This window comes from Bos taurus, chromosome 5 (genome assembly GCF_002263795.3).
Source record: "Bos taurus isolate L1 Dominette 01449 registration number 42190680 breed Hereford chromosome 5, ARS-UCD2.0, whole genome shotgun sequence".
NCBI classification, from domain to species: domain Eukaryota; kingdom Metazoa; phylum Chordata; class Mammalia; order Artiodactyla; family Bovidae; genus Bos; species Bos taurus.
The window spans coordinates 44696019-44709953 of NC_037332.1; the positions used below are offsets into that span (position 1 = coordinate 44696019).

Here is a 13935-nt window from a genome sequence, read left to right on the forward strand (position 1 = left end):
GTCTAGCTTAATTTATGGGAAGCAAGAGACATCAGGAAATCTTATTGACCATGTAGGCATTCGCATGCAGAACTGACAACTTCCCACAAGAGGCGGTTTCCCGAACCTTGAGAATCTCCATTAACCTACTTTGATTTCTGAACAGCTTCGTTACAGATTCATTATTTGGAGTTAGGGTCTTATCCCCTAATAAAAATAAAATGCTCATGGGAGAGATAACAGGTTGAATGACTGTCAGCCATCATTTTTTAAAGTTTGTTTTTATTTCAAAAGCAATATGCTTTTGTTGTTAAAAATAAAAACTAAACAGTACAGATAAAGCTTAGCATCCGTTGACCAGAACCATGGTGTTGCACAAATTCACACTGACTTTTTCACACAAGTTATGCGGTGTTGACCCAAGACCCTTCCGCGTAACAGGAAGTTAGTGCACAATGTTTCAAATCGCTAAATCAAGAAATATATTTTATAGATATAAAAGTATCTTTTAGGAGAATTTAAAGCAGAAGTTTTCCAAAGTGGTTTCCAAGAGAAAAGAGTATTAAGAAGGAAGAAAGCTATTTTTATGTCTCCTGTAATCAGTTCTCCATGATTGATCTATGGGTTAGTTTTACACTGAAAAACAACAAACAGCATGTGTGTTATAAAACCCAGGCAAGTAGTACTGCCCATTCAACTCAATATTGCTGCCACTGTACTTCTGTTCTTGAGATCTGTGGTCAGAGCACCCGTAACCCTCAGGAGATGATCTCAGAGCTTCAGGTAGAAATTAATTCTCCTCCTCATCTCCTCCTTTGTACTTACCTTTTAGACTCACACTTTCCTCTTCCACTGTCTGTCTTTTATTCCCATCTCCTGTTTTAGGCTCCTCTCTTCTCTCTTACTCTTTCTTTCCCTTTCTTCACCCAGCTGGGAGCCTCTTCTGGATTCAGGAAGGCTCTGTTAGTTTTGGCTTACTCTGCTCTCTACCAACACTCCTCTCTCCACTCTTTGTTTTGTAGACTATCTTGTTCTCTCAGTTGTGGATTTGTATGCTTTTTTTTTTTTTTTAATTTGTTTGCTGCATTTTAATGGTATCTTAGGTGAGAAAGAAGATAAATGCTTGTGCTCGATCCACTATCTTGAACCCTGGTGTTCATATCTTGCAGTAAGCTGGTTGATTTGCTTTTCCAAAAGGAGAACAATCTGAGGGAGGATTTTGAATGTGGTAGAGAGAAAGGAATAACTAAATGCAAATAGCATTTTCTGAATTGTCTTCATCTTTCCATGCATAGGACACTATGGACCACTCCCTTTTTTGAAACTCTTTCCTCCCTTAACATTTGAGACCCCTTCCTTTTTGCTTTGTTTTCAACCTAAAAACTTTCACCAGCTGCTTTTTCTTTACTTGACTCTTTAAAAATTCATCCTCTTTCTTCTCTTCTCCCTTTCTCGTTATGATACCCACCAGCCAAATACTCTCTAAATCTTGACCTCTAATGCCAGCATCTTCCCTGATCTCTAGGCCTTCACTTCAGGCTGTCAACAGAACATCTTCATCTGAATATTCCATAGGCATTCAAGACTCTATGTGCTGAAAAGTGGGTTCAGTATTTTTCCATCACATCTCTTCTGTGTGCTTGTCTTAGTTAACAAAACTACCATCCGTTGAGTACCGGAAGCTAGAAATTTTGAGTCTGTGGCAGACACTGGCCACAAACTTATATCCCATTTTTCCATACCCTGCTAAACTATGATTCCCAGGTTCAGTGTTATGAGTTATGGCTGACGGAATGTGGAAGGAAGTGACGTGCAAGCTCCAGGCGTGGCCCATACAGAGATTTCCTTGAGCTGTTCTACTGTCGCCTCTGTTCTTTATTGGCTAGAGGTTTCCTTGTCACAGAAATGGCAATATCTCATTCTCCTAGCCTCGGGAAGGGAAGTCACAGCTTCTGGATGGATTGTTACTGAGAATGCAGTATGATGGACAATTTTATGTGTTGATTTCACTAGGCTATGGTGCTTAATTACTTAGTCAAATATTAGTCTATACATTGTGGCTATGAAGGTATTGTTTTAAGATATAATTAACATTTAATAATCAGTAGACTTTAAGTAAAGCAGATTACCCTCTATAATGTGGATGGGCCTCATTTCATCAGCTGAAAGCCTGAAAGCAAAGACAGGTTTATTATAGAAGAAATTCTGCCTCAAGACTGTAGCATGGAAACCCTGTCTTCATTTCCAGCTTGTTAGTCTGCCCTACAGATTTTGGACTTGTCAGCCCCCACAACTGCATGAACCAATTCTTTAAAATAAATCTCTCTCAGACTCCCTATTTTCCTGCATCTCTATCTAGCTATTGCTCCCATTGGTTTCATTTCTCTCGTGAATACTGACTAGCATGCTAAAGTTGGAGATATTCTCTTCCCATATGATCCTTTTAACATTCCTATCACTATGTTAGTCTGTAACTGGATTTAAGCTATGTCTGTAAACACACCAGATGCTTCCCAAGGAGAGAGATAAGCCACAAAGCTTTTTAAAGAAGTGAATCATAATGGCCCCTTCTCTATCCCATATCTTGAGGACAGGACTCCAAAAAAATGTGCATCTAGTAATTTGGAATATCTTCTCAAAAACATTCCATTTCTCAACCTCTCTGTCATCCCGTATGTGTGCAAGAACCCCGAATGAGGATTGATCTAGAGAACAGCAGGGATCCTAAAATAACTTGCAGCAATTCACTTTTATCTTGACGAGGGCCTAAGGTAAGATACATGGCCTTTCCTGAGAAGAAATTAAAAGAAGGAAGGAAAGAATAGGAAGGAAAGAAAAACAATGAAAGTGTTGCCTCAGGCATTGGTCAGGCTTCAGGGCGAGTGGATGTGGGAATTCACCTGAATCAATAGCTAATCCTGAGATTAAGATACCATGCAGGACCTGGGCATAGCTAGAAACTGAGAGATTCCCTAAGCTGTTGACCAAGGGGAATTTCTTCCCTTTCCCTGTCCAACTTGTTGCCGCAGCACGTGTGAAATCAGCTATGGTCTAGAAAGCATCACTTTGGGGCTTCAAGATTAGTCCTAGGTCTACATATCTCCTTCTGTTACTTCCCATTCAAAAAGCTTACTTGTTTTCTTATAGCTTTAGTGATCACCTCTCTGCTACTAACTTCCAGCTCCACTCTCCAATTCTAGTTCCCTGCTCCAGCCCCCTCTAGGACATCCAGTGTTGGTCCATTCCAAACAGGATCCTTTCTATGGCCCTAGCTTGGCTCACTCCAAATGGATGCAACCTGCCAGCTGTTGGACCTGCTTTCAAAGATTTATGCAAATCATCTTCTGTGTCCTGCCTTCAGACCACTGCTGTCTACTCTTTCACTGACCCCTTTTCTGCTCCGCTCTTTCATATCCTCCTTTGCTCCTGCCTTTTCTTACTTTTTAACTGCAACTCAAATTTTAGATATACAGCCCATGGGTTAAATTATAGTACCTGCCCTCCCGGCTCCATCACCACAGCCTCCATAAAAGACATTCTCATCTCTCTCCCTGGACCAACTCTCTAGTTGGGGTTGTTTCTTACCCAGCCTCCCCACAAAGGTAAGAAGTTCAGATATACTTATAGGTCTTATCCTTTCATTTCCCAATGTCAGAATCAAGGTCGTCAGCTCCCTGCAATACTCCTTGCATTCCCAGTTCTCTGCTTCTAACTGCCAAGGCTTGAAGCTTTAAAGAATTTTAAAATCAGCCTTTTCTTTTATGCTCTAATTTCATTTAGCCTCAAACCTCAATGCCTCTGTATTTCTTCTTCATTTCTCTAAATCAGGGCCTTATCCCACTCACACAGTGGTTTCTACTCAGTCTCCCAACCTCAGTTCTTCCATCCATCCATCCTGCATATCACCACCATATTAATCTTCTTTAAATACCTCTGACATCCTGTTATCCACTTACTGTAAAGACTTTCAGGGCTCATTGTTTCCTGTAGCATTATGTCTCTACTTGATGCCCTGTTACAGAGGAGGGATGATGCTGAGCTGGGATATAGTTAGAACTCCACTATTTATTAATATTAGCCCTAGAAGTTAGGTTAGTTAGCTTCCTTGAACCCTCATTTTCTTATCTGTACCACAGTGATAATGTGAGAGCACTTTAAAAAAACTATAAGCTCCCACATAACACTGAGGTATAATTAGGGTATTAACATACTCTTTTTGTCTAGGGCTATAAGATTCCCCATAAAGTGGTCCCCAGGCAGCTAGAAGATTTCCCCTAAATTATGGTCTTGAAATTCCCAAGGAAGAGGCTCCTAGGACACATCTGGAGTGCACTGGAGTGCTTCCAGATACTGAGTTTGCTTTGTGTTAATAAAGGGGCTATAATCTGAGGAGAGGTATCTTTGGGATCAGAGATAGGATTTTTGTGATCCTCACATTCAAAGGTGGTCATTAAAGCCACTGCAAAGTGCCCAGAGTGAGTGAGGAGTTGAGAAGGGGACAGAGGGCAGAGCCTAGGGCAACACCAGCCCAGTCTAATCATTTATTAGATTTCCTAGAGCCTAGATCAGTGCCTACTGTGTAGTAGGTACTTGATAAACATTTTAAAAATTCTTGTTATTTATTTCACATTATTTTATAACAAACATAATCTTGTTATCTGTAAGTGAACAGTATTTTACTAATATTATCACATATTCATTTAATGTTGAAATTCAGAAAAGTAGTTTTGATAATTCATGGGAATCAAAAGTTCTGCTTTAGATATATTAAATTTTAGATGTTCATTGGAATCCTAAAAATATATGTTGTCTACTCAAGAGGTGATCTTATGAATTTAGAGTTGGAGAAATTTGAGTGAGAGATGTGAGCTTTGGAGTCAACACCTATAATTCAGAAGATAGTATTCAAAATTATGATTTATGGATGAGATTCCAAAGGCAGAGTATTCAGGGACTGGGCCTGGAGGCATGCCAACAGAAAAACATTTTTAAATTGCAGACTATTAAATAGTATGCATGTATTTCATTCATTCATTGAACCCCTCACTCAATAGGTATTTATTAAATACCTAGAAAGGATTAGGTTGTGTGCTGGATATTGAAAATGCATTGATGATTAAAATAAACACTGCCCTGAGAACTTAGAGTTACGGGATGGGAGGTTGGAAATAGACCTTAATCAAATAATCCCAACCATTCAATCACCAACATGAGAAAGTATAAACTAATTGAGAGTGTCAGGGAATGTGTTTCTAAGAAAGTGATATTTACGCTAAGATCTAAAGATTGGTCGAGTCATGGGATGCTCAATAAATTCTAATCAGCAGTGACTGATGGCCTCTGCTAGCTGACCCAGTGATAAGACTCTGACGTGGAATTTCTGGTAAAGAGGAAGCAAAGCCTTTACCAGATGCAGAATGCTAGGCAAACTTGCCCTTTTCTATGAGTGAAGCCTAGGGGGTATTTCAAATTACTCTGTGGAGGTTGTTCTTCACTGGGTACATAAATTCGCCTTATTTAAGAAGGGTAGTAAAATTAAAAACATGAGTTTGAAAATTACTTGGAAAAATATTGCAAGGCACAGACAAAGTTTAAGCCCTGTTTGCACAACTGAAAAGTTGTCCTCCTCAGTCACATACTTCGGCAGGTCTTTGGGATAATTGCAGTGCAGACCCCTGTGCTTAGAACCTGCCTAACCCAGCAGCTGGCTCCATCCTGTCTGGGGAGAATAGACACATGTTTGGCATAAGGCAAGAGACTTCAGCCTGGAGCTAATACCTCCTCTTTATATAAAACCCAGCACTGGGTTTTTATAGCCTACAATGTTATTAATTCTCTTTTCCACTTGAAGTACACAAAGCTAAGTAGGTTAAGGATTAAAGAAAGTACGTGAGAAAAGCAATTTTTCTTGTTTCACTTTTGTAATTTTAAAAGAAAATAAGGCTTAGAAAGATGGGATGGAATTTCCCAGTAGAAACCACAGGATCAGGTTGCAATGTAATTGTCAGTGGTAAACAATGAGCTTTGGTAGGAGCTCACCCAGTTCAGTCATTAAAAGGCTGCTTCTAGCAGTTGCTAGAACTTTCCAAGGCTTTCCATAGCCCTCTAAGTATTTTTTTCCTCTCCTCCTTTTACACCTTGCATAAGAATGTTCTAATCATAAAGTAATACATTCAAGGATTAAAAAACGAATTATGGAAGCAAAGATGATGCATATGTGGAAAGCAGACCATGTAGCTTATATTTATCAGCTATATTTTCATTTGGCTTTTTGTTTCTTTTTTAATTTGTGTTTTCTTCTCGTCTGTCTTTGAGCACATCACAAACCTTTTGGGAAGCTGTCTGTTCATTAATCTTTCATGCTGTTTCTTAGAGCAATTTTGTTATTTGGCATTTTTACATTTTATAAATGTTGAGGGGGACTGTTGCATAAAATATTAATGACTTCATATAATACAGAGCTAGCTGTGATGTCTTCTAAATAAATGCCTGGGTCACACAACTAGATTGCTAAACTAGTTAAATAGTTTGAAAGGGCACTTTTCTTAATATTTGAGGTTATTATTCTACTCTTTAAATTTTCATTTCCTGTTCTTTTAATCAATGGATTATTCATTTTATTTAGCAAACAAATTTCATTCTCCAGTCCTTTTGTGTTTCAAGTCTGTGGAATCTCTATCAAGTTGTAATCCACACAGTTCTGAAAAGTGGGCTGGACTCAAACAGAGCCTGCCTTGTTCTTAATCTCCACAATTTATAAACCTCATCCCAGGCACTGTTTTTCTTTAGTCAGTAGGTTTTTTTTCTGTGTGTTCCCCCAAATCTCATAGGGACAGTTAAGGATACAAAAGTACAGCACCTCAGGGTTTAGAGTACATCATCCCGAACCAAAATGCTTTTGCTTTATGACCGTCCGTGTTCTGAAAACAGCATGTTTTCAAAAGGCATGAGGCTGAAGCAAGGGAATAACAGAAGACACAAGGTAAAGTAGGAAAGAAGATAACATTGGCTGTGGTCAGAGAAGAAAGGAAGAGGAGAACGCCCATTGAGACTAAAATTAGACAGGAGATTCCATAGTCTCTTATTTTTAGAGCTTTCCTGGTTTGATTCTTTTCCCAATATTTGCTTAATTTAGTATAAAGATGTTTAGCATTCACAGGGTCAGCCTGGATGCCGACTGTTTGGATGGAGCAGGTACATTCCACATAGAGTTAGCCTCCTTTTAGGAGCTGGACATGTCCATGACTTCTGTGGACAAGTAACAAAAATATACTCAAACCAGCTTCACCAAAAATGAGAAATTCACTTGAACAGATACTAAGGTATCTCCCAGTACCAAAGGCAGGTAGTCTGCTGAGGGTCCAGAGAGATGGAACTAGAAATCTTGGACCAGGGAAGCTATTTTCTATTGGGATCCATGTGGATTTTTTCTGGTTTCTCAGCTTTATTCCTCTCACTCTCTCCGTAGATTAGCTTCTCTGCTTCTTTGTGCACTGGGCCCTTCTCTTTGTCTGTTCTCTCAATTCCAGGGTCCCTGGTAAATTGATCATATTATAATACTCAAACTAAAAATGCTGGGGATAGAAAAACTTTTAGGCTCACGCCAAACAATAAGTGGCCTTCCCTGGTGGTTCAGTGGTTAAGAATCTGCCTACCAAGAAGGAGCTGCAGGTTTGATTCCTGGATCAGGAAGATCCCCTGGAGACGGAAATGGCAACGCACTCCAGTACTCTTGCCTGGAGAATCCCATGGACAGAGAAGCCTGATGGGCTACAATCCATGAAGTTGCAGAGAGTTGAACATGATTTAGCAACTAAACAACAACAACCAATGAATGGCCTCCCTCTGGATTAGGTGTACCCTCTTACCCAATCAGTTGAAGGCAGCAGAAGAAGCAGGGACACATTACATAAATTCAACTTTAGCCATGTGGAATCCTTCTCAGAGAAGGGGGTATTTGGTGAGAATACCCAAAAGCTTTCTGTTACATTCTCATGCCTTAATTTTCACTTACTATTCTGTCTAGTCAAGGCTATAGTTTTTCCAGTACTCATGTATGGATGTGAGAGTTGGACTATAAAGAAAGCTGAGCACCAAAGAATTGATGCTTTTGAACTGTGGTGTTGGAGAAGACTCTTGAGAGTCCCTTGGACTGCAAGGAGATCCAACCAGTCCATCCTAAAGGAAATCAGTCCTAAATATTCATTGGAAGGACTGATGCTGAAGCTGAAACAACACAATTTGGCCACCTGATGTGAAGAAATGACTCACTGGAAAAGACCCTGGGAAAGATTGAAGGTGGGAGGAGAAGGGGACAACAGAGGATGAGATAGTTAGATGGCATCACTGACTCAATGGACATGAGTTTGAGTAAACTCCGGGAGTTGGTGATGGACAGGGAGGCCTGGCGTGCTGCAGTCCATGGGGTCGCAAAGAGTTGGACACCACTGAGTGACTGAACTGAACTGATTTCAGCTCTGAGGAAAACTCTAGAATGGACAGAGGAAGTAAGAAAGTCCTGGCTTGTCCACTGAAATTCTAACACAAAGTATCCAGACACTGACAAATATTTATTGAACAAAATAGAAAGGTGGCAATGTACTGCAGGAAAGGAAAAATAGAAAGATGGTAAGCATGAATCATAGTGTTTAATTTCTTTTTTTTTTTTTTACCAGTTTTGATAATTTTTTATTTATTTTTTTAAATTTTATTTTATTTTTAAACTTTACAATATTGTATTGGTTTTGCCAAATATTGAAATGAATCCGCCACAGGTATACATGTGTTCCCCATCCTGAATCCTCCTCCCTCCTCCCTCCCTATACCATCCCTCTGGGTCATCTCAGTGCACCAGCCCCAAGCATCCAGTATCGTGCATCAAACCTGGACTGGCGACTCATTTCATATATGATATTATACATGTTTCAATGTCATTCTCCCAAATCTTCCCACCCTCTCCCTCTCCCACAGAGTCCATAAGACTGTTCTATACATCAGTGTCTCTTTTGCTGTCTCGTATACAGGGTTATTGTTACCATCTTTCTAAATTCCATATATATGCGTTAGTATACTGTATTGGTGTTTTTCTTTCTGGCTTACTTCACTCTGTATAATAGGCTCCAGTTTCATCCACCTCATTAGAACTGATTCAAATGTATTCTTTTTAATGGCTGAGTAATGCTCCATTGTGTAAATGTACCACAGCTTTCTTATCCACTCATCTGCTGATGGACATCTAGGTTGCTTCCATGTCCTGGCTATTATAAACAGTGCTGCGATGAACATTGGGGTACACGTGTTTTCCCTTCTGGTTTCCTCAGTGTGTATGCCCAGCAGTGGGACTGCTGGATCATAAGGCAGTTCTATTTCCAGTTTTTTAAGGGATCTCCACACTGTTCTCCATAGTGGCTGTACTAGTTTGCATTCCCACCAACAGTGTAAGAGGGTTCCCTTTTCTCCACACCCTCTCCAGCATTTATTGCTTGTAGACTTTTGGATTGCAGCCATTCTGACTGGTGTGAAATGGTACCTCATAGTGGTTTTGATTTGCATTTCTCTGATAATGAGTGATGTTGAGCATCTTTTCATGTGTTTGTTAGCCATCTGTATGTCTTCTTTGGAGAAATGTCTATTTAGTTCTTTGGCCCATTTTTTGATTGGGTCATTTATTTTTCTGGAATTGAGCTGTAGGAGTTGCTTGTATATTTTTGAGATTAGTTGTTTGTCAGTTGCTTCATTTGCTATTATTTTCTCCCATTCTGAAGGCTGCCTTTTCACCTTGCTAATAGTTTCCTTTGTTGTGCAGAAGCTTTTAAGTTTAATTAGGTCCCATTTGTTTATTTTTGCTTTTATTTCCAATATTCTGGGAGGTGGGTCATAGAGGATCCTGCTGTGATGTATGTCAGAGAGTGTTTTGCCTATGTTCTCCTCTAGGAGTTTTATAGTTTCTGGTCTTATGTTTAGATCTTTAATCCATTTTGAGTTTATTTTTGTGTATGGTGTTAGAAAGTGTTCTAGCTTCATTCTTTTACAAGTGGTTGACCAGTTTTCCCAGCACCACTTGTTAAAGAGATTGTCTTTAATCCATTGTATATTCTTGCCTCCTTTGTCAAAGATAAGGTGTCCATATGTGCATGGATTTATCTCTGGGCTTTCTATTCTGTTCCATTGATCTATATTTCTGTCTTTGTGCCAGTACCATACTGTCTTGATGACTGTGGCTTTGTAATAGAGCCTGAAGTCAGGTAGGTTGATTCCTCCAGTTCCATTCTTCTTTCTCAAGATAGCTTTGGCTATTCGAGGTTTTTTGTATCTCCAAACAAATTGTGAAATTATTTGTTCTAGCTCTGTGAAGAATACCGTTGGTAGCTTGATAGGGATTGCATTGAATCTATAAATTGCTTTAGGTAGTATACTCATTTTCACTATATTGATTCTTCCAATCCATGAACATGGTATATTTCTCCATCTATTAGTGTCCTCTGATTTCTTTCACCAGTGTTTTATAGTTTTCTATATATAGGTCTTTAGTTTCTTTAGGTAGATATATTCCTAAGTATTTTATTCTTTCTGTTGCAGTGGTGAATGGAATTGTTTCCTTAATTTCTCTTTCTGTTTTCTCACTATTAGTGTATAGGAATGCAAGGGATTTCTGTGTGTTGATTTTATATACTGCAACTTTACTATAATCATTGATCAGTTCTAGTAATTTTCTGGTGGAGTCTTTAGGGTTTTCTATGTAGAGGATCATGTCATCTGCAAATAGTGAGAGTTTTACTTCTTCTTTTCCAATTTGGATTCCTTTTATTTCTTTTCCTGCTCTGATTGCTGTGGCCAAAACTTCCAAAACTATGTTGAATAGTAATGGTGAAAGTGGGCACCCTTGTCTTGTTCCTGACTTTAGAGGAAATGCTTTCAATTTTTCACCATTGAGGATAATGTTTGCTGTGGGTTTGTCATATATAGCTTTTATTATGTTGAGGTATGTTCCTTCTATTCCTGCTTTCTGGAGAGTTTTTATCATAAATGGATGTTGAATTTTGTCAAAGGCTTTCTCTGCATCTATTGAGATAATCATATGGTTTTTGTTTTTCAATTTGTTAATGTGGTGTATTACATTGATTGATTTGCAGATATTGAAGAATCCTTGCATCCCTGGGATAAAGCCCACTTGGTCATGGTGTATGATCTTTTTAATGTGTTGTTGGATTCTGATTGCTAGAATTTTGTTAAGGGTTTTTGCATCTATGTTCATCAGTGATATTGGCCTGTAGTTTTCTTTTTTTGTGGGATCTTTGTCAGGTTTTGGTATTAGGGTGATGGTGGCCTCATAGAATGAGTTTGGAAGTTTACCTTCCTCTGCAATTTTCTGGAAGAGTTTGAGCAGGATAGGTGTTAGCTCTTCTCTAAATTTTTGGTAGAGTTCAGCTGTGAAGCCGTCTGGACCTGGGCTTTTGTTTGCTGGAAGATTTTTTATTACAGTTTCAATTTCTGTGCTTGTGATGGGTCTGTTAAGATTTTCTATTTCTTCCTGGTCCAGTTTTGGAAAGTTGTACCATAGTATTTAATTTCATAGTCACTTTCTTGCAATGAAATTTTAAAATTATTCTGGAAATGATTCCAATATGACTGTATACCCATACAAAAATGTGTACATAACATCATCAGGAGACTTCAGGGAAATGTATGTTAAAGCCACCTTGAATATGATTCTGCACCTTTTCATGGATAAAATGAAAAGGATTGACAATTCTCAGTGAGGGTGAGAGTGTGGAGAAAATAGAAACTCTCATATGTTACTGGTGGGAGTGTAGAATGGTACAACTTTGAGAACTGTTTGGTTACATAGAAACCTATGCTATGATCCAGGAATTTCATCCCTAGGTTTATACTCAAGAGGAATGTCTGAAGGACATGTGCAAGAATGGTTATAGAACCTTTGTTTTTCTTTTTTTTTTTTTAAATTTTTTAGGGATCTCTAACTTCATGCCAAGACCAGTTTGGAGAGACTTTGACAAAACAGGTCAGCATAATATCTGCAACTTCCATTCATGTTTCCTATAATATAAAAATTTTTTTTCTTAATTAAAAAAATTTCAGGGTGCTGCACTGCTTGCAGGATCTTGGTTTCCCAACCAGAGGTCAAACCTGGGCCACCACATTGAAAGCACTGAGTCCTATTGGACCACCAGGGAATTCCCCAGAAGCTTTCTTCACCTCCTCCTCTTCTTCTCCCTCCCTGCTTCCTCTCCCTACTCCTCCTCTGCCCCCAGCTCCACCTCCTGGGGACTGCCCAAGTCAGTGGGCTGCAATTTTGATGGCTGTCGCCCTTGTGACATCATAGAGGTCATCAACAGTGGTACAGGGCAATGCCCTGTTAGTTAAGAACTAAGGGAAATAACTTACCAAAGGGTTATTTGACCACCAATGGAAAATAATTGAATAAAGGGTTATTTGACAACCAATGAAAAAGAATTCATTTCCCCCTTCCCATCCTTCTCCTTCTCCCTCTCCCCTCCTCCTCCTGCTCCCCTCCCCCATTCTTCCTCTCCTCTCTTCCTTCCCACCCTCCTGCTCCTCTTCTTTCTCATTCCTCTTCCTCCTCTTCTTGTGCCCCTCCTTTCTCCCTCCTCCTTCTTCTACCATTGTTCTGTATATGAAAACTGACATTACAAAATCATTGTCACATGAGGAATATAGTACATTTTTTATTGCTGCTGTAACAGTACCATAAACTTGGTGGCTTGAACAATACAAAATTTATTATTTTACAGCTTTGGATGTCCAAAATCCAAAATCAGTGATCACAATTAAAACCAAAGTGTTTGCAGTAGGCTCTAGGGATGAGTCAGCTTCCTTGCTTCTTGCAGTTTCTAGCTTCCATTTGCCTTCTTTGGCTCATGGGAACAACTTCTTCCGTCTTCAAAGCCAGCAATGTAGCACCTGACTTATTTCCATCATCACATCTCTTTCTCTGATTAAACCCAGGAAGTTTCTCTGATTTTTAGGGATTCCTGTGATTCGATTGAGTCCACGTGTGTGATTCTGTGTACTCTTCCCCATCTCAAGGTGTATACATTTTATCACACCTGCAAAGACTCTTTTGCCATTTAAGAAAACATATTTATACATTCCATGGATTGGATGTGAATATCTTTGGGGGCTATTTTCTGTCTCCCACAAATAGACAAACAAAAATATTACAGAGTGTGTCAGGCAATTGATTATTCAGGCAATTATTAATTATTCTAGATTTTGTAATGTTTGTTACTTATCCTTATAATATTTGTAATTTATTGTGATTTACCTTCTCATTCTTTCTCACAAATACATACTCTCTTTGGTAACTAATCATATATTTGAAAAAAAAATTTTTTTATTAAAGATCCCCTTAATGTATAAGCCTCAGACCCCACATAAGCTGATTAATGGCATCTCTTCTGGCCCATCAAAGAAGGCAGTGGCACTCCACTCCAGCACTCTTGCCTGGAAAATCCCATGGATGGAGGAGCCTGGTGGGCTGCAGTCCATGGGGTCGCTAAGAGTCGGACACGACTGAGCGACTTCTTTCACTTTTCACTTTCATGCATTGGAGAAGGAAATGGCAACCCACTCCAGTGTTCTTGCCTGGAGAATCCCAGGGACGGGGGAGCCTGGTGGGCTGCTGTCTATGGGGTTGCACAGAGTCGGACATGACAGAAGCGACTTAGCAGCAGCAGCAGCAGCAGCTTCTGGCCCATTGACTCAGTTGAGAACTTGATGAAATTTCTCCCACTGTAAGCTGGAGAGGGTCTGCTGTTGGCTAGGGCAGATAACCTGTGGGGTCATGGGCCAGCAAGGGAGCCTGGGAAGTGTGGAAATGTCTCATGCAGTGACTCTCCTGCCTGTGACCCTGGAGAGTCATCCATAAAAGTTTTATTCTAATAACCCCAAACCATAAATGACTCAGCTGCTCAA

General features: G+C 39.5%; 1 non-coding gene across 1 annotated transcript; it reads left to right on the plus strand.

Annotated features, from left to right (window-relative positions):
* Nucleotides 1-11937: 11937 nt before the first annotated feature.
* LOC112446864 (small nucleolar RNA SNORA44) lies at nucleotides 11938-12044 on the plus strand. The gene has a single exon (XR_003034950.1). It is a non-coding gene; the product is annotated as a small nucleolar RNA SNORA44 (small nucleolar RNA).
* The last annotated feature ends 1891 nt before the right edge of the window (nucleotides 12045-13935 follow it).